The 25,000-nt window shown below is 41.8% G+C and overlaps 1 protein-coding gene and 1 long non-coding RNA gene across 2 annotated transcripts in view; both read left to right on the plus strand.

Annotated features, from left to right (window-relative positions):
• abhd15a (abhydrolase domain containing 15a) overlaps positions 1 to 25,000 on the plus strand; it is a 374,815-nt gene that overhangs the window by 37,783 nt on the left and 312,032 nt on the right. The gene's annotated exons all lie outside the window — the stretch shown is intronic.
• The window catches only part of LOC306931871, an 18,840-nt gene continuing 16,790 nt past the window's right edge, over positions 22,951 to 25,000 (plus strand). The window contains exons 1-2 of the long non-coding RNA XR_013791079.1: positions 22,951 to 23,127; positions 23,809 to 23,917. This is a non-coding gene — a long non-coding RNA (uncharacterized lncRNA). The remainder of the gene's footprint in view (positions 23,128 to 23,808; positions 23,918 to 25,000) is intronic.

The raw sequence follows: 25,000 nt of genomic DNA on the forward strand, positions 1-25,000 counted from the left end.
ATACAAAAAAGTGCCTGTAAAGTCTGCTAGATTGGTAATGTTGACCTTCTGAGGGCTGGCTCATTAGTGACACAAACAAAACAGCTTCCTATAATGTTAAGTCAAGGTTCAAGGTTCAAGTTTATTTAGTGTCCCCGAAGGGCAAATTGGGTTGCAGCATAGACAGTACATTAAACAATGAAACAGTACAAATAAAACATAAAACATAGTAGATACCAAAGTACAAAAGTGCGCATAACCATTAAAGTGCAGGCGTTAAAGTCAGACATTATGAAAGGTGTCTGTCTCCGCTCGTAAGACATACTTTCATGGTGACAAACATACATGTCACCATGTCCACGACTGATTCTTGTAGGTCTACATTTATGTACAAACGTTGCCCATAAACCTTTTTCATCTCGAATTACTATGAAATATGTGAAGAGAAGCCTGTGTGTGTGTGTGTGTGTGTGTGTGTGTGTGCGTGCGTGCGTGCGTGCGTGCGTGCGTGCGTGCGTGCGTGCGTGCGTGCGTGCGTGTGTGCGTGCGTGCGTGCGTGCGTGCGCATGTCTTTCCCCTGAAAGCACAATAGTGTCATGTTGTTTATGGAAACACTACTTTGACACAAAGACCCCAAGGTCATGTCAGTGACTGTAAAAATCCACATAGAACTCCACACAGTGTGGGACAATCCATTTTCATGCCAGTAAGAAACTGTAAACTTCCTATAGCATGTCCTTGTGTCACAGCAGCACCAGAACATTTCTATTAACATTCATCTCATGATCAGTCAGCGGTTGCTGACAGAACGCGCACGCATGCACACATGCATGCACACTTCTGCATGCACGCCTGCATGCACGCACGCACACGCACACACACTTCTGCCATTGAGATGGGTCTGTCTGCAGGCATTACCAGGTTCAATGGCGCCACCCCCCTTATACCACCACTCTCCCCCATTCACACCTCAGCCTACTTCAACACCGAAGACACGACTCCATTGTCGCCGCCAACAATCTTCACCTGTTTCATTTGAATGTGAACAGCCTTGGTCCCAAACTGGCTGAAATCAGACAAATGTTTCAAAACGGTAAGGCAAACATCGTGAGTTTCTTTGAAAGAAAACTTGATGAGTCTACCAAGGAACCAGAGATTGAAATAGAAAATTACTCAGTCATTTGAAACGACAGAAACAAACACGGTGGTGGTATGTGCATGTTATATTCACCAAGATACTGAATACATTACTCGTACTGACTTGCAGCATGATTAAATTGAAACTGTGTGGGTTGAATTAATTTTCAAAAATGCTAAATCAGTATTAGTTGGCACCGTCTATAGACCACCTGACCAGCATGGGTTATATGATATACTTGAGGGGTGCTTAGCTGGGGAGGAATGTGTAGAGAAAATCCTGATTGGCGACTATAATACAGCCATGCCGTAAGGAAGCACCTGTGTTCAAGTCATTCAGTAGGTTCTGTGATCTGCATAGTGTCAGTCAGCTAATAGAGCACCGAAGTCTGACGTCACTTTCAGTAGAGGGCACCAACACACAGGTTTATAGGTTTTTTATTTGTATTGAAATCTCCATAGGGCGATTTTATGTCGCTTCATATAAGAACTGTGTTTGAAAAATAAACCGACCACCCCGGCGTTTCTGTCAGGGGAGTGGCTGTGCGTCGTTAATGATGTCCATTCATATTTGATACAGCCAGTTTCTAGAGAAAATGGAATTAATGTGACCGCAAAAGCCTTGAAACTACATATGAATGCAATGTCGCTGAGCATATACGTCACGCCCAGCTGTCAACATATTGCGTTCCTGAGATTCCTCGTTGACGTAAGCTCAGCTGGTGGTGACTCGACTCGTACTAACCACGATACATTATATATCAATAAAATAAAAATAAAAATAAACGTAATTAACGTTCAGTTTCTGTTGTGCGACGGGCTGCGGGCAGAAGCAGCCTACCCGGAAATGTAGTCTCTGGGTTGTTTGGCTCGTTTCTAACGCTTATTTTGTTACTCTTTGGGTATATTTGTACATTTCCACCTTCAGTCGATGCTTCATATCCATATGAGTGAAAAGGCCGGGGTGATCGGTTTATTTTTCAAACACAGTTCTTATATGAAGCGACATAAAATCGCCCTATGGAGATTTCAATACAAATAAAAAACCTGTGTGTTGGTGCCCTCTACTGAAAGTGACGTCAGGACTTCGGTGCTCTATTACCCAACCCACAAGAGTGTGTGATTCTACTCAAACTGTCATTGATCTCATTCTGACCTTGGACAAATCCAGAATCTCCAAGAAAGGTGTTATTGTATGCAGGCTTAGCGATAATTTTATGATTTTCTGTACCCGCAAAAAACTAAAACTAAAGTATGGCTGTCACAAAACAGTCATATCTAGGGACCTCAAAACCTACTCTAGCGAGGCCTTTAACCTTGAACTGGAGAATCTGGATTGGTCCGATGAGCTGAGAAGCACACTAGTCGAAGAAGCATGGCTTGGCTTCAAAACCAAATTTACATCTGTACTAAACAACATGGCTCCTTTGAGAACCATCAGGGTCAAAACCCGCTCGGAGCCATGGATGAATTCGGACATACTGACTGCAATGAAAGCCAGAGACAAAAAATGCTCAGAACTTCTTAAATGCAAGTCCAAGCTAGCCAAGTGCTTCGACAGTGATCTCCAAACCCAACTGGGCATCCTAAAAACCCAACGAAACAAGCTAAGAAACATTGTAACTACCATGACCAAATCCGCAAAAAGAAACTTTATCAATGATAAAGCCGAGGAAAACAAAAACAATCCTCGGGAGCTCTGGAAGCTACTAAACAACCAACTACTAAAAACCAAGTTTACAAACATCAACATTAAATCGGACGACACCCTCATCACTGACAAGCTTGATGTAGCCAACTACTTAAACATCTTCTTTACAAACATTGCAACAACGCTGGTTAACAAACTGCCCTCCCACTCTGGGCGTTTTGGGCACATCAAAGCCTTCTACAAAAACCTAGGTGTTTGTAAAGATGATTTTAAAATGGCAATGGTAACAACTGAGGAGGTACTCCCCAAAAAGGTGGCTATAAGAAATATGGTGAGGCAGCATTCTGCTTTTATGGGCCAACAGGAACAAATTACCACTGCGGATCAGACAGGCACCCTCTATAGACATTTTTAAGACACAGCTTAAGACTCACCTTTTTACTCTTGCTTTTAGTTGAGTTTTAAAATATCTTTGTACCACTGCCTTTGCCTGACTTGACACTGCGTTATTGTCCTATTGTTTTAACTGCATGTCTGTTTTAATGCTGTTTTTTCTTGCTTTTGTTTTTATTATCTTTTCTGCTCTGTAAAGCACTTTGAGCTACATTTATGTATGAAAGGTGCTATATAAATAAAGTTTATTATTATTATTATTATTATTATTATTATTAAAAAACTGAGTGCCCTCCAACCCCACCAAGGCCATGACAATATTCCCTCCAAATTTCTCAGAGACGATCATCCATCTCTATAGCTCCAATCATCACCCACAAACAAGGACAGGTCCCCCAAGATTTCAAACTGGCCAAAGTAACCCCCATGCACAAGAAAGAGAGTAAATTAGACCCCGGCAACTATACCGCCCTATTTCTATTCTAAGCTCCATCTCGAAAGTGATGGAAAAAATAGTCTATTGAAAAGTATCTTGCCACAAATAAATTAATGTACGAGTTCCAATCTGGCTTCAGATTTTTTTGGCTTTTTCTGCCTTTATTGATAGATTGAAAGTAATCTGATAGGAAAAGGGGAGAGAGATGGGGGGGAAGACACGCGGCAAAGGCCGTCGGGATCGGGAGTCAAACCCGCGGCACGCCGTCAGGCTGGCTCAGCAGCCTATAGGTGCCCAGACGGTTGAGCTAACCATCCGGGCCGGTTTTAGCTTTTCTGTCTGTCTGTCTGTCTGTCCGTCCGTCCGTCCGTCCCTTCCGTCCGTCCGTCCGTCCGTCCGTCTGTGCCTGCCTGCCTGCCTGCCTGCCTGCCTGCCTGCCTGCCTGCCTGCCTGTCAATCATGCCTGCCTGCCTGCCTGCCTGCCTGTCAATCATGGCTGGATATGTCACAGACCTGCTGTCAACCCTGCCAGCTCTGGATGCCATCATGGATGCTTGCCCGGGTCGTTATGTAGAGCAGTGGTTCCCCAATGTTTTGGCTCAAGACCTCTACCCATGACCCAAACATCATGAGCTGTGAGCTATTACTTCCTTAAAGTTATTTATTCATGGAATAAATAAATATGTTTTGAAATAACGATTTTATATTTAAAAAATCACACCCGTGTGAAGTGAGGGGCGCTAATATATTAAAGTCTAACTCATGTTGATTAGGTGATGTAATGGTGATGTAAAACAAACGGTGCCAACACAAACATCCTCCCCGATGCCACGCACATGATGTATTGGATGGATGCTATTGACGGTAGAAAAAAAGAATGATGCTCTATTCTAATGTATGTAACTGATCTATGAACGGCAAAAAAGCCTGATGTCCCCAGCGACCTACATTAGCTGTGTTTAAACAATCCTGTAATTGTTTTGCTTTGTATATGTATATTTTGAGATGTAATTGCTAGTCACATTGTTGATTGCTAACAGATACTTTATTACACAGTCCCAATCTGTGATTACCCAGCGGGTGTGATGTGAGGTGATTAGCGGTGATTTTGTGCACCTGCACCATGTCACCACTCCTTTAAAAGGAACCTACATTCAGTCACACTCCACACTGATGAAGGCTGGATAGCCGAAACGTTTGTCCCTATTCAAATATGAAATAAACAATTTGAACTGAAGTCTTGGTGTGTGCGATCCACTACCGTTATTTTGCCAACACAAACATTAAATTCTCTTTATTGTTAATGGCATTTAATGTTTGTGTTAGGGACAAGATGACATACATTTTCCCTTCATTGTCAATGGCGTTTTTAAAACAAACATTGAACTAAAAACAAACATTAAACCTGGAGGGGCTAGCGCCCCTCAAAAAGAAAAAAAAAAGTAAGAAAACAACCCAGAGTTAGGGAAACACTGGCGGGTTATGGAGAAGGATGAGGGGAGGAGGACGAGGAGGAGAAGGAGGAGGGAGGTAGAATGTGGGTTACCCCCACTGCCAAAGCCACATGTTCCACATGTCACATGTTCCAGTCAGCTGGAATCCTACCTCCAGTCCAAACCGGCAAGTTATGTAAGAGGTTATTGATCCATGAGAGTGCGTGTTGGAAAACCGATGGACTTGTGAGAACGGGGGTGGAGGTGGTTCAGTGATTTGGTCACTCACGATACTGGCCATGTTGTGTCGCAATGACTCATGGGTCTAAAACGGCTGTGTCATTCCAAAACTGTGAGATGTGGGTTTTGCTTGTGTAATTGGCACTAATTTGGCCAGTGTTTTTTCATACTGCATGTGTAAGTACTTCGGCTACCCACTTGAACCCTAGCAAGTAGCGACACTATTCTGAGCTTGTCATAATAGGCAAACATTTGGTGACTGCCACGTACATCCAGTGAAAGTGGGAGATCCACAAGCGTTGTGAACTTGGAGATTGGCTATTTTTGGTGAATAGATTTTGTGTAGAGGGGGAAAAAGAAGGGGTCCAACAATAGAACCCAATTGGGGACCCCGCTCAATGAAGTATAGAGGGTTATGTCCCAATAAATTGGGATGGATTTTGCGAACTAGCAAAGAATTTGTGGGCATAACAACCCCAATGCCTGGAACTTTGATGCTGAGCAATTGTGAGTGGTCAAGTGTAACCTGTCAAAACGACTTTTAATGACATAAAAACCAGCACCCCACGTGACATCATGTGGCAGCCAAGTCTATGGACTTTCTAATGTTTGTTTTTAGAGCGCTTTAAACAAATCAGTCACTTCACACAAGTGTGATTTTTATATCAAGTGCAGTTCAACCACAATTAGTGGTTCTTAACAGCAGAGAAATTGGGGTGCTTGGAGGAAAGGGAGGATAGTGTGTTGTGTTCCCTTTCCACACAGCAAGGCTAATCATATCTGTAAGTATAGGCCTTGGCCTGGCGTGTGGCAACCAAGATAAACCCTGTGGAAACGCTGGTCTCTGGGCACAGCTATGTATGCATACCCCCCTGGCCTACTCTCCTTCACATGCAAAGGGGTCAGAGTCCCTTGAGGGAAGCGGGTGGGGGGTGAGCGAGTGGCAAATAAGTAGGCTACAGCCCATTGACAAAACAGGGAAGAACAGGTGTTAAATTATTGATCTGTGCATATCGTAATAACCAACATTCCCCAACACACTTGTAAATCAATGATATTTGTGTGAGTGCCAAATCAAGTCAACCAGTGACGATTTCCTATTTTTCACAACATCACACTCAGATGTGATAGTATACGTATGTGAACAAGTGTGGTTGACATAGACATCACCAAAATGGTCTTGTATTACAGGTGATCACAGATCAATAAGGAAACAGCTGATTCGTGTCACTGCATTGAGCTTAGCTGTGAAAAAGTGTGTGATTTCGTAAAGGCGCTGAGGGTTCAAGTGAGAATGTTTCCTGGAACAAACAACTCTTGACGTGGAGAGGAGAGCGAGACCAAGGGCAGTAGGCCACAGTTCACTGAATACGTAAGAGCACAAGGAGGACAGTGCACTGCAGTAGCCTAATGTCTAATCTGTGAAGCATTAAGTAATGCAGTGTTATGCCACCGTCATGGCTGTTACAGTTACAACTTACAAATGAGAACTCATCCTGTATCAATAAAAAACGGATTCTGCAGAGAGAGTAAAGTCCCTTTTTTAAAGCAAAACTTTTAACCATTTTGCACCCCACCCGTAAATACATAGATTGGCAGTGGTTCAGGATTTTGCATATATGCACAGTAGACATTTAGCTGACAGACACTCAGTGAATGTGGAGATAAATAAGTACAACTTCGTTTGAAAAAGATACATTGCTGCCAATGGCCCAATGGCTTAGTTAGTCAGTAGCTCCGCATCCATGAAAGACATTGATTTTGTATTGCTTTTCCACAGCTCATCTTTCGCAACTAAACTATTTCAGGAAATATAATACCACGGTGATCGTGCTATTTCATGAAGTGACCAAGTGATTGAATGTTATATTCCCACACCTTGCCCATCACAAACACAACTTTTCCATTCCTAGGGATTGTAATGTAAGAGCAATGAGCCAACCTCAATTCATTATTAAATTCCAAAACAGCCAGACTAGGTCAATGGAGTGACAGCTTTAAAGGCTCCCTACCGAGACTGCCTGAATGGCAAATAGTAGAGATGTCTTCAGGCCAGCATGCGGCTTACACTGTATATATATAGCCTCCTTCTTGTCACAGAGGTGTGCTGTGCAATGCTGACTGTTGCAGGCCTGACCAGAACAATACCCTGGAGGATGCTTCTCCTGTGGCCTAATGGAAGTTTCCACTGCTGCCTACAGACCTGAGTTTCACACAATACAGCTGGGCTAAAGATTATGGAGATGGTTGGCAGTTGTTTAGAATATGGGACATTCATTCCGTACCATGACTCAAAATGCCAACTCATTATGCAAATCTGACTCCAGTGTGACTGTCACTCCACAAAGAGACGAGGTTGTGAGAAAGGCTTTTCTAAAAGCTTTTTTGATTTAATATCTCATTTTATTTGGACACAACTTACCATATAGGGAGCAAATGCATACACTGAATTATCACTTAATTAACGCTTACTTAATTATTAACTCATCCATACTATGACACACAGTATGGCAGCCCCCTAGGCACATTGTTCATTCAGACACACAGAAAACAACTACTGTGGCCAGATTTCAAGCACAACTCAATACAAAGACTGTTAACTGTGAGTGGACGACCCAATAAAGCATTACACTTGTTTACAAGAGGGTCCACCTTGTTCAATTCATCAAAACATTTAGAGACGTACAAATAGACACTTCTATATAGCCAAAGCACAGAACAGGAATTCATCATAAAGGAGGTAAAAAGGGAAAAGAAACATATACAGTGAGGGGGAAAAGGGGTGGGGGGGGGGAATTCAGATTTTACGGTGGCCAGTTTTGAATTGCAGCCGTCCGTAGGTGCCCTTTGAGAGCGGTTTTGAAGGAGTCAAGGGATTCGCATGTCTTAATGACTTTTGGTAGTGCGTTCCACATTTTGGTGGCATAGGAGCGAAAATAATTTAGTCCCTTGTTTGTGCCGAATCTGGGTTGTACATGGTTTGTCACACTCCCTCTGGTGTTGTGGGTGTGGACTTCGTTAACATTAAGGAAGTATTTAGACAGGTACATGTGTATCTTGGTGGTGTATCGAATCTTGTGGACCAGACCCATTGCAAGATGCTGTACTCTGTCGTCGACCCTAAGCCATTCCAGCCTGTCAAAGTGGGCAGGGGTGAGGTGGGTTCGGGGGGTGAGGCGAAGTAGGAGCCTGACCAGTTTGTTTTGGGAGGTCTGGAGCCTTGTTTTAAGGGCCTTTGAGGTGCTGTGGTACCAAGAGGTGCATGCATAGTCAAAGAAACCTTGTACGAGGGCTCCTCTTGTACAGTGGTGCATCTTTGTGTGTTAGGCTGACGGGGGTCTCACAAGATCTGGCTCACGATATAGGCCCGGTGGTCTCAGGTGGACCAGGTCAGTCAAGGTTTCATCATTAATTACTTAAGCCTTCATTAATTGGTATTATTAATTGATTAATAATTACTTAATATTTAATTCTTAATACGTTTATTTTTTTATGATTTGTACTTTATTAATTTTCTTTTGTATAAATTATGAAACATTGACAGACATAGACAAAACACAACCAAAGAAATGCATAACAAAACAAACACAAAACAAAACAAAACAATATAACAGATATGCACAGAAATATCCCGCATTCCACCCCAGCCCCAATTCCAGACATATTCCTTCAGTGTATTTTTCTAAAGTTGCAGCCCGTTCAGAGCTCACTCAGAGCCAGAAACTAATCCGAGTCCTGATACGTGCATATGGTAAAAGCCCCATTTTAAGTCATAGTCGTCCAATTCTTAATACGTTTCTTAATTCTTAATACAATTCTTGCATGTAAAAGTAAATATACTATACAGTATGAAGCGTAGGCTTTGAAAACATCAGTCAACACAAATAAGTGACAACAGTGCTGAGCAGTTGTTGTTTAGAAGTTCTGAAGGATTGTCTGTTACACCAACAAACAAATGAATAGCCTTTTCTCAATACAAAGAAGGAAAAGATGCATGTGACTTGTGTCCTTGGGAAGAATGTACTTGTCAAGTTAACTTGGGGAGAACATTCTTTCAAGTTCCATCTTTTTAGTTTGAGATAGACTTGTAGGCTACTTGAGGTCAAGTGATCGCACATTCTAAAGGGCTGTGCGTGTTTCAGTCAAAACATCATAGGACTGCTCTGAAAACACTGCAGAAAATTGCTTCCATAGGCTTTATCTTAAAAAATCAACCACAGATCTTAAACTAAATTCTCACTTGTGAAATAACAGTGGCATTTTGAAATGTAATTGTAAGTTTTGTCAATTCTGCTGATTTGTGCAACGTGTATTGTGTCATTTGTGTGATATGGCTGTCCCAAGATCACACATAAGTCACTTCTCGATAGGGATGTGATGTGACTTGTGTGATCATTTGAGTCATGCCGATTTTTCCCGATCCGATCTTTATATTTGTATACAACACTTATGCCACATATCACAATTGTATTTTTATGCAATCTTAATGCACGATTAATTCTTATTTTGACTAAAAGCTAAAATAAATATGGTTTTCCCAGTAAGACACATAGCAGTACATGTATAGACCGTCCTACTGCATTTCATTGTTGTCGATGTGAGAAAGCTTATAGAACTCTTATAGAGAATCTCTCTCATTCAGAGACTACTGAACTACAGCCAGCTATCTCCATTATGCATATTAGCGGGGGTTGCATTTCCTTTGTTTTCATTCAGGGGGATCTTTCACACTTCTGTGAGGTGTGAGTATTATGTGTATTTAGTGATTAGTGATTTAGTGATTAGTGATTTTAGTGATTTAGTGATTTTTAGTGATTTTTAGCGATTTAGTGATTTAGTGATTTTTAGTGATTTAGTGATTTTAGTGATTTTAGTGATTTTAGTGATTTAGTGATTAGTGATTTTAGTGATTTAGTTAATCTGTGATTAGCGCTCCTCTACTGTTCTATATGTACCATTTTCTGTCCTCTCTTTTTTACATGGTTGCCTAAGTGGGGTTTCATATTATGTGTATTTAGTGATTAGTGATTTAGTGATTAGTGATTTTAGTGATTTTTAGTGATTTTTAGTGATTTAGTGATTTTTAGTGATTTAGTGATTTTAGTGATTTTAGTGATTTTTAGTAATTTAGTGATTTTAGTGATTCTTAGTGATTTAGTGATTTTTAGTGATTTTAGTGATTTTAGTGATTTAGTGATTAGTGATTTTAGTGATTTAGTTCATCTGTGATTAGCGCTCCTCTACTGTTCTATATGTACCATTTTCTGTCCTCTCTTTTTTACGTGGTTGCCTAAGTGGGGTTTCATATTATGTGTATTTAGTGATTAGTGATTTTAGTGATTTAGTGATTTTTAGTAATTTTTTGTGATTTAGTGATTTTAGTGATTTTAGTGATTTAGTAAACAGTCCAGACCTAACTCTATGGCTATGCTCAGCAGTTGGACGTGCAGCAAAAACAATAATTAATAATCCGATCTCCACCCCCTCCCCGATTATGATCTTTTGGAAATCATATGATCGGCACCGATTTCCGATCACATGATCGGACCGGGACATCTCTACTTCTCGATATGCAAATATCTTTGTGAACTTAACAATATTTAAAATTGGAAAAAAACATCAGCAAACTTATACAGTACTGACACTAGGAAAAAAGGAAGTTGAGTTCAAAAGACCAATGCTGAGTCAGAGAACGGTGTGGCCCTCTCTATTTGCCACTCTGAATACTATGACGTACTTCCTTACGAACAGGCTTGAAGAGCAACATTAAGCTGAGCTTGGGCCATATAATGCAGCATGTGTACAAGAGGGGAGGGAGGGAACGGCTGGCCTGATTCTGAAAGCACATTTTTCAGCTTCCTTCAGAGGCCTGCAGGCCGACGTGCTCTGGCCCTTTAAAATCGCCGCTAAGTGTCATCTCGCACGCACCCACGTTTGCTGAGTCATTGGGTTCAGGGTGCTTTTGTAACCTCCACCCAGCAGGGATTCTCATTGGCTTGGGTCTCCACGCAGCAGTCCACGTGGTTGGCTGCCAGCACTAATCAGTTCCTTTTCGCCAGAGGCAGGTCTTAAAGTGACAGTAGTGCATTAACTCTCCTGTGACTGACTGACTGACTGACTGACTGACTGACTGACTGACTGACTTGACAAGAGTCTTTGAAGGGTTTTGGGGCAAGGGTTCAGGAGAGAGCATAGGAGAGGGAGAGAAGAAGAGACATAGATGGGTGCTGAGTCAATATGGGGCGTGTCAGAAAATGTGATACATGATATCATATTATATCATATTTTATATCAGTTATTCATTGGGAAGTGGATCCCTTGTGATGTGGTTGACTTGTAAAATATTAAGTCAATTATTGGTGTGATTTAAAAAAAAATAACTTGTATTCAGTATATTAGTTCAGGGACGGATTACGACTTGCAGATGCCCTTGTGCAATTATCTTCTAGAACCCCTGTACTGTGTATAGACATTTTATCATACAGGATTTATCCAATCTATACTACAGTATGATGATGGCATGATAATGACATGATGACAGGAAATATTATTACATCCCAAATAGGAGGGCTGGGGGCCATGTTAGGGTTCGTCAGACCTGCACTTCAGCTTCCCTGTTCACTTCCATGCTATGGGAGCAAACGTGTGGAGCGTCCCGTTGCTGTGCATCGATGGCTTTGAAGCACGTCTGTGAAACTTCGGTGAACCATAACTGGCAATCAACTGATATAAAAGAAGGACCATTGTGACTGCCACTTTAAGACAAACAGACACACCAGAAACCTGTAGCCTACCCACGGGATGTGCAAGGCGACATGGGAAACTGGTGCTATACTGAAGCTATAGGAGGGCCCTCATGCTTATGCTGGCCCACATATTTGAGCATTACCGCTAACTACATGTATACATTTAGGTATTATTGATGGGTCTCGTGGTGTCCAGGGTCTCTGTAGTCAAGAGCCCCATTGTCCAGGTCTATAATCTGTCCATGCATTGGTTGTACATGATGTAGGATGCATATTCTATATCTATACATTATAACTGTTTTACATGTACAATTAAGTAAATGTCAAAATCTAGGTTAAAGGGCTGTTTCACTTTAAAAATAACTTCTGTATATACTCTGGCTTATAATGTCAAATGTGCAGAACACACAATGGCTGCTCGACTCGTTCAATAGACTGAAAACAACAGTTCAGTACATATATGGACACTATTAGACATGCTTACTGTGCATTTAATGATGTTGTATTTTCCTTTGTCTTGCACTATGTAAGGGTGTATAGTGTATAGTGTATTTTGTCAATTATTTATAGTGTTGCATTGAATGTGATGTCTTTCTATCATACAGTACTTTTGTCTTGCGCTGTAGGCCTAATCTATAGATTAAATGCTGTGCTGTTTCTGGTGACTGAAATAGTACGATCTTGTGGTTATTACCTACTATTACCTACTACTACTATTACCTCTTTTCTGTTTTATAAATCACTGGCTGTGATGGAACGAACACAATGCACAGCCAGGATGATTTTTATAACTTCTGCTGCAGTCTGTCAGTGTTGCTCCATGCAACCTATGACCTCATGGTTTACATTTCACCCATGAGCCTTGCGCTTGTTTATCCCAAAGCAGGACAACAGTCACCCTCCCCACCTTGTATGTAGCCTATATGCCTGTGAAATGTGTTCTTTCTGTGTGGCTTTTGAGAGCCAATACCTGGCTTGAATAGTTTCCAGACTACTCCTTGCCAGGCAGAGGTGCCTGGAATCCATTTAAAAGGGGGATTTATGTGCTCTGAGAGCAAGGGAGCAGGGGTTGGGGGGGTTGGTTTGGGTAGAATTACTATAGTCTGGGCAACCACACTAGTGATAGGCTAGTGGTAGAGGAAAGAACACTAATTTACTCACTATTTAAGAGGTTGTACAACTAGTGTTAAGTCATAAAGAAAGACGCTGTACAGGAGGAACAGGAAGTAGCAACATAAAGTTTCCATCTATGGATACACCATGTACCTATAGCACAAAGGACTGCTTCTGACAAGATGCAAGTCTTTCCTAAAGGAAATATTCTCTTTAGTAGTAGTCAAGTAGGCTTATATTAATTTCGATTTGTCCGAAGCGAGGTGATGGGATACCATAATCAGGCTCATTGTTGGTGCCTGGCGAGCATATACAAATGATTATAATTATGATTATGATTATAATCATTATAATGATGATATACAAATGATAGTGCAGTTATGCCACCTCAGAGACATGAATAATTTTCACTGACTGGGTATTGCTGATTACTCATTATATGCTATAGTCTACACATTGTGACCCCTTTGTAAGAAAACATTCAGCTTCTTTAAGGTATTCACATGGGTATGTAGTCTACCATTTTTGCCAGTGTTATGCCATGATGGCATGCCGCATCTCAAATGCAACTTCCAATGGAACACATTTTTATTGACTATCTCTATCTATTAACCATATTCACAATCATTTTGCTCTCAAGTCATATCTTTTTTGTGAACATGGTCAACAGCCTGGCGATGGGGTTGCCAGGCTGACAACTACTGTATAAAGGACCTTTCCACTGCATGACTCGTGGTTCTGAAATTGGTTATTAACTTAGACATGTGTGAGCATTTAGGCCCCAAATGCATTAAGGCAAATTAATGTCATTTCAACTCAAGATTCAGAACAGTAAATTCTTCTTAATTGATTGTATATTTGTCTCCACCAGCCGAAGGCATGGGGAGAGTATGTTTTGCACTCCGTCCGTGTGTCCGTCTGTGAACAGCTCATCTCTGGCACCGTTGGCTTGATCGCAGCCAAACTCTGCACATACACTCCCTGGATACCAGAGCTGAACCTCTGCCCCAAATTTTTCACATGGACCTGTTATAGTGCAGCCAGGAGGCAAATATTTGCAAAACAATTTTTTGATATTACACCTACAGATTCCAAATCATGCAAATTGGTATTTGGTACACAGTCTCTAAAGAGCGTCGCTGTCCCACCCCCTTTCATGACGACGAGAGACCCGGAAAATAATTCCCCGTTAATTTTCCTCATAGACTTTTCAAAAAGTATTTATTTAAAGACGTTTACGCTGCGGACAAAGCCAACTCCAGTTGTGACAACTCATGACAATAAACACAATGTTTTAAGAAGAAAAACAAAACAAAAAGTGTTGTAACCTGCCCTTTTCTTCTTCTTTCTAATTATTTGATCGGCCAAAAACATAGTGTTTATTATCATGATTTGTCACAACTCGAGTTGGCTTTGTCCGCAGCGTAAACGTCTTTAAATAAATATTTTTATGTCTATGAGGAAAATTAACGAGGAATTATTTTCCGGGTCTCTCATCGTCATGAAAGGGGGCGGGACTGCGACGCTCTATAGCCATTCAACGAAACTGGTCTTTCAGATTTTTCATACTCATATATAGTTCGCAGTTTTGAACAAAATGCCGCAAATCATGAACACATCTTGTGATTTCTGTGAAATTTTGCATGCATATTCCCACTAGGCTGAGGAACAAATGGCACTTGAAACTTCTCAAATCAGCATCATGGTGGGTGCCTGGGTGGCACTATATTTGGCCTGTTCGTGATTTTACCTATAACTGCACCCATAGTGCCAGCTCCATATATGGAGCTGGCCTCTTCTGACATCACAACATTCCATATTTGGGCATGCCTGACACAGAACTCCATATGTACGTGTGTACGTATGTAATCCACCTAACTCGAGAACCGTTCGCCCCACTGACTTAAAATTCAACACACGTTCCACACGCCCGCAGGGAGTGCAGTGCCCAGTGTCAGGCTCCATATGGAGCTGGCCTGTTCTGACATCACAACACTCCATATTTGGGCATGCCTGACACAGAACTCCACATATAGGAATAAAGGGACACAGAGAGACAGTAACAGAAATCTCCATATATGGGCATAAAAGGGACACAGACAAATGGGTGGAACGGGTATTGCATAGCCAGGTGGGGCATGGATCTCCAACTTCCATCGTTACCGACGCTGTGCTTTATAGCCAGGCACCATATAGTATATATAATAATAATAGTTCAATTACATTAATAACGTCCTGAAGATTGCACCACTCAGTTACTGGAGCTCTCACAATTCTCTGCACATTTTCAATAAAAAAAAAAACATTATTTTGTAAAATAAGATAAGATAGTAATCAGCTCCCTCAGTGTTCCTGTATCCCAGTAATTCTCAAACCTTAATTCATTTCAAGGACGAAGGCCCCCAGACAATCATTGTACGTATAATCTTTGGGACCCCAATCTTCACTTATAATCTTATAGTTATTTTTTAACTCTGAGCATTCACAAATTAAACCACATTAAGGTTATGTGGTTCTTTCTATCATTTAGCTGCCTGCGTGGAACACCCTCAAGGACCACTGGTGGTCCCCATACCCCACTTTGAGAACCAAAATGCTCTAGTCTATAGACTAGAGCCACATGGAGGCGTTATCGACTCTGCAGCAAAGATATGGGCGTGAGAGAATACAGTACATCATGTATGAGAGAGGAGCTGAATGAGGGACCATATCCTAATGGTTTTAAGTCAACAGCCGGGGGGCGGGGGGTGGCATGGGGGAGTAAAGAAATGCAGCAGTTTGCTGCCAGAGGAAACAGCCACCTCGCGGCATGGGTTGGGATCCTGCGGGAACCATTGCATAAAGGGATCCATTGGCAAAAGAACGCGTTGCAGTGTTAGCTTGTAGATCTGTTCTTTCGGCCAATTGTTGAGTCTACTACATACTTACATATAGTAGCCTAGGCCTATAAATGAGACTATTGGAAGTATTTGTTTCTTGAACGATGAGTGCCCATGGCGCATTCCTGACCAGCTTTTGCGAATGCATCAACATAAATTGAGGCAGGGAATAAAAGCTGTGTCACTGTGCTGAGGCAGCATTGTGTTACTGGCTGGTTGAAACGAGTCAGGCAGCAGAGTTGACAGATTGCTGTCTTTGATCTGTGAGACATTTCCCATTAAGTAGGCTAAACAGACACATTTGCCTATTACAGCTAAAACAATGTGTTCACGTAGATAGATAGATATCTTTAATGTCATTCAACAGATACCTGTACATAAAATGCACAAGTGAATCATATCGTTCCACTGACTTCCAGACTACTCTTAGTTAAATTAATGCTAAAAAAGACTATACTACTAAAATCACCACATATAAATATAATAAAACAAAGTCATACGCTTACCGCTTAAACTAACAGCATATAGGCCTAAGCCAGCTGTATAGACATACACACATCACACGTATGCATGTTCTTAACAATAAAAGATGCATCTATGCAGAAATGCCACTTTGCAGTCACGCACTACTCCACTCAAACTGTAGATTCCCTGTGACATGACTGTACACGGACACACGTGTCTGTACATGCACACATGTTCAACTGCATGAGCACACGTACATGCACGTGCAAATGCACACGTACACTCACACACGTGCACACACACACACACACACACACACACACACACACACACACACACACACACACACACACACACACACACACACACACACACACACACACACACACGCACACTACTGTATACTACATTAAAAATAATGAGAGAATTCTCCTCATGCATGTAATGCAAATTTGGCTTAATATTTAGGGCACCGCTCATTACTATCAAATGCCCAATGCCCATAAATATGTGAATAAACCAAATTTATAACATTGTCTAGGCTACTGGTGTGTTAAATAATGCTACTTCATATTCATTTTAACTTGTGTCTTGAGTGGATAGAGTCCGCTACTAGGGCTATAGCTGGGACGAAAATGTCTAATTTTTATGGTGAAAAGCGGAATTCCAGTGACTTCAGCGAGCAAGCCTCCAATTGAGGTTTCCGTCCACGAGATGTGCAATAGCTTATTTGGTCGTGCAACCCGCTCCATATTCCACTCCAAGCCACAGGAATGCTTTGTTTGCTTGAAAAAATATGCAAAACAGAAGGCTGAAAAACAATTTAAATGCTGAGAAGTTTTTGTTGATCGTTCTTGAGGGTTGTATTGGATTAAAGTGGCAGATAGCATTTGGGAGTTCTAGTGTGTCTGTCAAACATATAGGTCTATCAATGCTGCAACAGATGTTGCCCCAACTCATCACTAGTACAACTTCAGAAATTATAGTCTCACACCTGTTGCATCAGGGTGATGAGTTGGGAAGGAGATTTTGTGCTTATCGGTATGCAACTCGAACTGCACTGAGTGGGCAGAAGTAGACTTCGCACCTCTCGGCAAAGCCACCTAATGACTCACTCGACGCTCAGGTGTACCTACGATACGATACGATACGATACGATACGATGCGATGCGATGCGATGCGTTGCGTTGCGTTGCGTTGCGTTGCGTTGCGTTGCGATGCGATGCGTTGCGATGCGATGCGATGCGATGCGATGCGTTGCGTTGCGATGCGATGCGATGCGATGCGTTGCGTTGCGTTGCGATGCGATGCGATGCGATGCGATACGATACGATACGATACGATACGATACGATACGATACGATACGATACGATACGATACGATACGACACGATACAACTTTATTGTCAGCTTGCACTGAAATTTGTTTTGCGTCCATGACGTCACCGTTCAACATACAGACAAGACAGACACAATACATTACAAAATATACATTACAGGACACAAATCACAGAAACAGACAGGAACAAGAACATATCCTCTGGTTTACCGATTTTGGTTTAAAAGCTGAACAGACTGCATGGTGTACAAGAGTTATTTAGCCTGTTTTTCTTATATTTAGGGACTCTAAACCGCCTCATGGAGGCCTCATATCAACAGTTATGATATTCATCATTTAAAACATGTAAGGGGTCAGAGGAGATACTCTTCGCCAGTCTAAGCATGCTCTTGGTCTGGGCCTCTTTAAAGGAATGTAACACGACCTCCACGTGCAGGCCTACCAACAATTTTAGAGCATATCTTAATTTGGCTATAGAGTTTGTTCTTATATACTATAGATAGGCTGTTAAACCAGGCCGTGCTACAGTACAACATCACAGTTTGAACAACAGACATATAGAAAAGAGACAAGATCTGACTACTAGCACCAAACGATCTAAGTCAGCGTAAGGAGTACATATGCTGCTGTATCCTCTTACAGATATATTCCATATGAGGACCATGATAAGGTGGCGTCTATCATCACCCCCAGATATTTGTAAGGTGGAACTTGTTCAATAGCTGAACGATGGATTGCCACCGGGAGCAGGACCAAAGATAATTTCCTCAGTTTTCTTAGTGTTGATAATGAAATTATTTTTGTCACACCAATCCACAAGCCGGTCAACGCTACACTGGTACTGTTTCGGGTCATCACTGTCAGTCATCAGAGATATTAGAGTAGAATCATCTGAGTATTTCAGAAGAACCTGGTTTGACTCGCAGGTGTTACAGTCAGCCGTGTAGAGGGTAAACAGTACAGGTGAGCTAATGCATCCTTGGGGTGCACCAACTCTAGTCCTGACGGGAGAGGAGAGTGTCTTATTTACCTTTACAGTGTATATCTTTTCTACGTCCGAGCATAGACATGGTAACGCCCCGCCTGCCTCTGATTGGCCTACCGATACTGCCGGCCTTACCAGAGTTTCCTCCGAGGTGGAAGATACATGCTGGATAGTCTGCCGCGAGGTTACTCCGTGGTGGGAAATAAATAAATAATACAAGTACGATATAATACAAGAGAATGACAGCTTGGCACGCGCGACAGTAACTTTTATTTTTGTAGAAGAGGCAAACTAATATTGTTTATGCCGTTGGCCTGTTTATTTGTATATAAACTTGAAACATTATTGTACTGTAAAAAGGTCTCTTTTCCCTTGATCTTTTTTAGTATAATAGTATTAGTTTACTATAATTAGATTAATACCTTGATCTTTATCTTTTTTAGTATAATAGTATTAGTTTACTATAGATTAATACACGATAATCAACACTAACACTTTAATTTAGAACACAGCCAAATCAAATCATAGTACATACGTGTTCAATCAATTATTCAATCAAAGCAAACGGCACAAACAATATTAGTTTGCCTCTTCTACAAAAATTTAAGTTACAAGTTACTGTTGCGTGTTGCCATTCTCTTGTACTTGTATTATTTCCCACCACGGAGTAGGCCTACCCTTGCATCTCGGAGGACAGGCAAGACGGGCAGTGTCGGTAGGCCAATCAGAGGCAGGCGGGGTGTTACCATGTCTATGTTCGGACGTAGAATAGATATACGCACCTTTACATGCTGAATTCTGTCAGTGAGGAACGTGTGATAAACCTGAATAACAAAAGGATTAATGTGTAGCTCAACCATTTTAGTGAGGAGCAAGTCCAGCTGTATTGTGTTGAATGCAGAAGAAAATCTAGGAATAGTCCTCTAGCATAGGATTTTGGTTTATCGAGATGTTTGGAGATAAGGTGAAACAGTGTGACAACTGCATCCTCTGTACTGCAACCTTGCTTGTAAGCAAATTGAAATGGATCCTGTGAATTACATATGGCATTGTTGAGATGATGAACCATATTTCTTAACAGTGCTTTCATGATAACAGATGTGAGTGCTATTGGTCTCTATAATCATTGTGTTCTTTAGGGTTTACCTTTTTTGGCAGTGGTTTTATGTGGGCAGTCAGCCAAGCTTTGGGATGGTATGTGGATTATCAACAATATTTGAAAATAACACCCATGTGAAGTGAGTGGTGCAACTCCATGTGGGGGTCCCCGGGGGGTCCCCGGAAGTTCCAGACCCACAGGACCACGGCCAGGGTGCCGGCCCGTTTCCTACGAGCCGCCCCACATCCGAAACGGTAGAAAAATTAGAGTTACCATGTGGGGGTCTCCGGGGGTCCCTGGAGAGTCCCCGGGGGGGGTGTTAGGTTGTGTTAGGTTGCGCACAGATGGTGAAAAACAACCATGCTATTTTCGTGCTCAGACCCAGGCAGCCACCCAGCCAGCCAGCCACCCAGCCACACACATAGCTCCGTAAGGGAGTGGTTGCACCACTCAAAAATAGGCTGCCAGACAGGGGCCAATTCTGTGGCAAAATCCTTCAGAATAAGGGCTCACAGGGCCTCACAGGGCTCAAGTCCGCGTCTGACGGAACGGCAATGCCTGCCTTGTTTTTAGTGGACTCGTCAACCCATTACGAGTTTGCAGTGAGAATGGCACTTTCCACTTTCCAAATTCCACTGTTGGCAGGAGTACTGCATGCCCTGGGAGTTCTACAGTGAAACGAGTCGCATCAGATGGGTGATGCATGGACAGATGTTGCCCCAACTCCTCAATATAGTTCAGTGTTTACCAAACAGTGGATCGGGCCCATTTCTGTTTTTTTGTTGTTGTTTTTTTACATTTTCTTTTTTCAGGGGCACTAGCCCCTCCTATGCCCAGCTTTGCGTGTTTGTGTGTACCACATTTGTGATGATTTGATTGGCCAGTTTGGTGTGTTTGTGTCAAATAGTGATGATTTGATTGGCTGATCACGGAATGTGTACCACATTTGTGATGATTTGATTGGCTGAGCATGGAATGTGTATGACAATGTATGATGATAAGAGCGCCCCTCACTTCACACAAGTGTGATTTTTTTTAAATGTGTGCTATTTTCACTAGTTTGGGTCCCATGGAGACATTTCTCTTCTGGGTCTCAAGCTAAAATATTTGGGACCACTGCACTGCGATAGTATGACTTGTCACTTGAGAATGTGTAGAATGCTGCTGCATGAAACCCGGGACAGTTTTTATGTATAAGCCTATGCTATTGTGGTCTGCATTGTGGTCTTGACTAGGCCTACATGATGCTGCTGCCATACCCTAACCCTAACCTCAGTTTACTTTTAACCGGCCATGTAGGTCGCTAACCTTAACCTCAGTCTTAACCGCTCACGCCTCAGTCTTAACCAGCCACGTAGGTCGCTAACCTTAACCTCAGTCTTAACCGCTCACGCCTCAGTCTTAACCGGCCACATAGGTCGGACTAACGGGAGGTCAGACTTATGGGCAGTCCCTGATTATGCACCCAAAAAAAGACTATTGCAAGTAATGCCCCCGAAATACAGTCAGGGGGCTGCTGGAAAAAAATATATACAGGTATATTTTATTTGATTATGAGTCCATATTAGTGGAGTACAATTTAACAGATAAAACAAGAAATAGATGGTATAAGGTTTTGATTATGGAGAATAGAATATAGGGTCAATATAATATGGTCAAAAATAACAATTAGATGTAGGCTAATGTAGATTATTACATGGCTGTGGAATCCTTATTGATTCTGTTTGGTCAATCGCTGAAGTCAGTGGTGTGTTATTTCTGAATAATGATCAGCTCTATAACAGACCACTGTCTAAATAATGTGTTTTATTACACGGCTTGGTTGAATGCTTGATTCTGATCGCTGAATTCAGTGGTGTGTTAACTTATTTCTGAATAATGACCGATCAGCTCTAATCAAAGCCTCACTCAGAGAGCACCTGGCTGTGCTACTTGGATTCTGTATCCAACATGACAGCCATGTAAACAAACACACAATTTAATTACAGCTAAACATTGCTCTCAAGAATGTTTTTGAAAACATTTGAATCAATCTTATAGCCTAACCTGCATAAAATTAAATGACAATGTTAGTCAATAGTCGTCATTGCCGGGCAGTGATTGCCCTCCCCCTCCTCTGTATACTATAGGGCTAATGCAGCCTAGAAAGGGTTCTCAGACTGTACTTAATACTTGTACTTTGTACTGAGTATTTAAAAGTACCAAGTTCTTGAGATAAAACACCTCCCATGGGCGGATATAATGTCATTGGTCGGTGGCCGTAGTGCCCGCCTTATTTCTCACAATAATGGACAACAACATTGGTCAAGGCACCCGGCACTCAACATGCACAGGCGGTGGGCGCATGGATGTAATGAGGTGGGCGTCGTCGCCGGTTTTTCCTGCTGGGGTTTGATTGGCCAGCTGTTGCTGCTGTCGTCACAGCGCTGCCAGCTGATCGGACCGAGAAGCCGGTTTGAAGAGAAGAGTTGGACGTGAGGGAGAGAGAGAGAGAACGAGAGACACAGGGGAGAGAGAGCCTGATACACGCCGACGAACGGGGAGAGTTGGCGAACTGGACAGTCTAACTGGGGCGTCTTACAATTTATACTTTTTACAGGCTATAAGTTCATTCGGAGTGCGCAATAGGAGATACCATCAATCCATATAGGCAATAGAGCTCCGTTTCGTCGAAAGCTTGGAACTGTCAGGGGGGAAATGATTGAGAGTTAAGGTGTGGCATGGGGGTTTCTTAAACGCTTTCTGTTTGGATTTTTTAAATTCAGCCTACATTTGCTCAATTAAGGCTGAACGATTACAACTATAATATTGGTGGATTTGATGCTTCTGTGCAGTCTTTTTTATTATTATGTATTAAGGAATTACATAACATTTTTGTAAAGCCATCTTGACGTGCGCACCTTTTAGCTCGACTACATGCAGTAGCATACATTATGCGGGTATACTAAATAATCTATATCTATTTAGCCCGTTTCAAATGTTGTTGGCATTGTCATTCGTTTCATAAATCTGAAATCAAACGGACGTGGCAACTTTACGGTAGGCAGCCCTGATGAATGCAACGTCAATTTTGCCATAGGCTATGGGCGTGGGGAATACGGCTGTCCGCACAGAGAGCCTAATAAACCTGTAATAACCTCGCCTATATGGAAAGTTGCGCATCTTTGCAAGATGAACACACTGTCACTGAGTGTCGAACCAACGTATGGATTTACCCGAAACTAACAACAAAGTAAGTGCATTATTATTCCATTCATTTTGAAAACTTTTCCCCCAGTGACAGTGTGATCAAATGAAGTGCTATAGCATAAAAGCAAAATGTAAAAGGTATAGGATAGACGATTTTTAACTGTGCTATTTGGGATTAGCCTATCAAAACGGTCAGATGTATCAGTAGGGAGTAGGCTATTTGTAATGTTAAGGTCTGGTAAGCTGTTATAGTGTTATTTTCCATCCAACTTAGATAACTTGCATGCATTATGTAACCCGAGAACATTACTGGAATTGAATGGGCGGAGGTAGGCCTATCATTAGCCTACTAAACCAAATGTCTGGGCGTTGAATGGATCTCAATTCATTAGTCATCGGAATGTTAGGCTATTTAATAGTTGAACTGTTACAGTGCGACTTGTTAAAGATGTTAAAATATTGAGGAGTCATGCCATATCCGCTAGTGAAGGTATTATGCAATCTTGTGGATATGAAGTCAAACGCCGTTATCTCGCTATATAGCTCACACACACGATCATCTTTAATTCGACTGAAAGAAAGCGAGATAGAGAATGAATTCCATAAGGCCCCACCCTTTGAAGCGCAACATGGATGAAGACAGTGCAGCCTTTCCCCTCTCGCCGGCGCCGCGTCAATACTTTTTCAAGTAAAGGTCTAATGCTGTTCTCTCTCGTGCCTCTAGGTACCTATGTATGCTGTGCTGCCTTATCTTAAACCAACTGGCGACACCCTCTAAATACCTTCCATCGGGATGTAGGATTCCAGGAATCTACTGACGTTCCTCTTAAGAGGTAAGGCGGGGAGCAGGGGGTGACACAAAAAGGGAGAAAAGAAAGGATTTTTTAGTCAACCTGTGGAACACATCATGGATACACAATTGTTACACAACTCTGTCTTTATGAGACTCATTGTATGGGTCTCTATAGGCTAGGGCAATGTTGAGGGGAGTGTGTGTGAGATAAATTAGAGTGTGCAAGATATTATATGTGAAATATAATGTAGCCTAATGGGATTGTGGAATTATCATCATATGGTAATATCATCCTCCAAACACAATTCTTGTGCCCTCCTCCCAAAACCTGTTGCATGTTCAGTCAGGCCGCACACGTCTTTTCAGCGATTATGTAATTTTAGAGCAAGTTTATGGGACTCTCAAACCTGGGCTTATGCAACCTAGTTTTGAAGATTTCAACATCCAGGGACTAGTTAGCAAGTCAAAACATAACAGCTCTTCAAAGTTCTGGTTTCAAAGAAAGAACACATGACTTTATTAAAAAGAAGACAAAGGAAATGTATCCATTCCTGTTACTAGAGGACTAGTTGGCATTTACATATACCTAACAAACTAAATAAGCACCATTTCAATTGTGGGAACAATTGTCTACTCTAAATCACAGCAAAGACTTTCTCTGATCCAGTCTGAGCCAAGGCTCCCAAAATGACCAAACCTTGTGCAAACAATGCCAATTTCTGTTGATCAATGACTTGCTTTCCCTCACCCATCGTCTAATATTGATATTCAGGAATGTCCAAGCTCACTTAGACATCAGAGGGAAGATATGATTTTTTTTATTTGATTTCTTTTGGTTTCTCACTTTCCTAGACACCCCTTTTTGCATCATATATGTTGTGGAAACGCTGTTGACACTGTTGTGCGACAACGTATAAATTAGGTCTACAAAGTTACACGTTTCTCTATCACCTTCCCCATTTTCCTCAAATCCGTGAGAATGCTTTCCCTGCTGCTGTTATCCTTGTTGGATATGAACAGTACATCATGCCAAGCCAATGGGAATGCGGGCCACTGGATACATCCGGATTATCAGGATGCCACGTGTTGAACACCCATCCCCAAGCCATTGTAAGAGAATTAG

Source organism: Electrona antarctica (genome assembly GCF_951216825.1).
Source record: "Electrona antarctica genome assembly, chromosome: 11".
Classification (NCBI taxonomy): domain Eukaryota; kingdom Metazoa; phylum Chordata; class Actinopteri; order Myctophiformes; family Myctophidae; genus Electrona; species Electrona antarctica.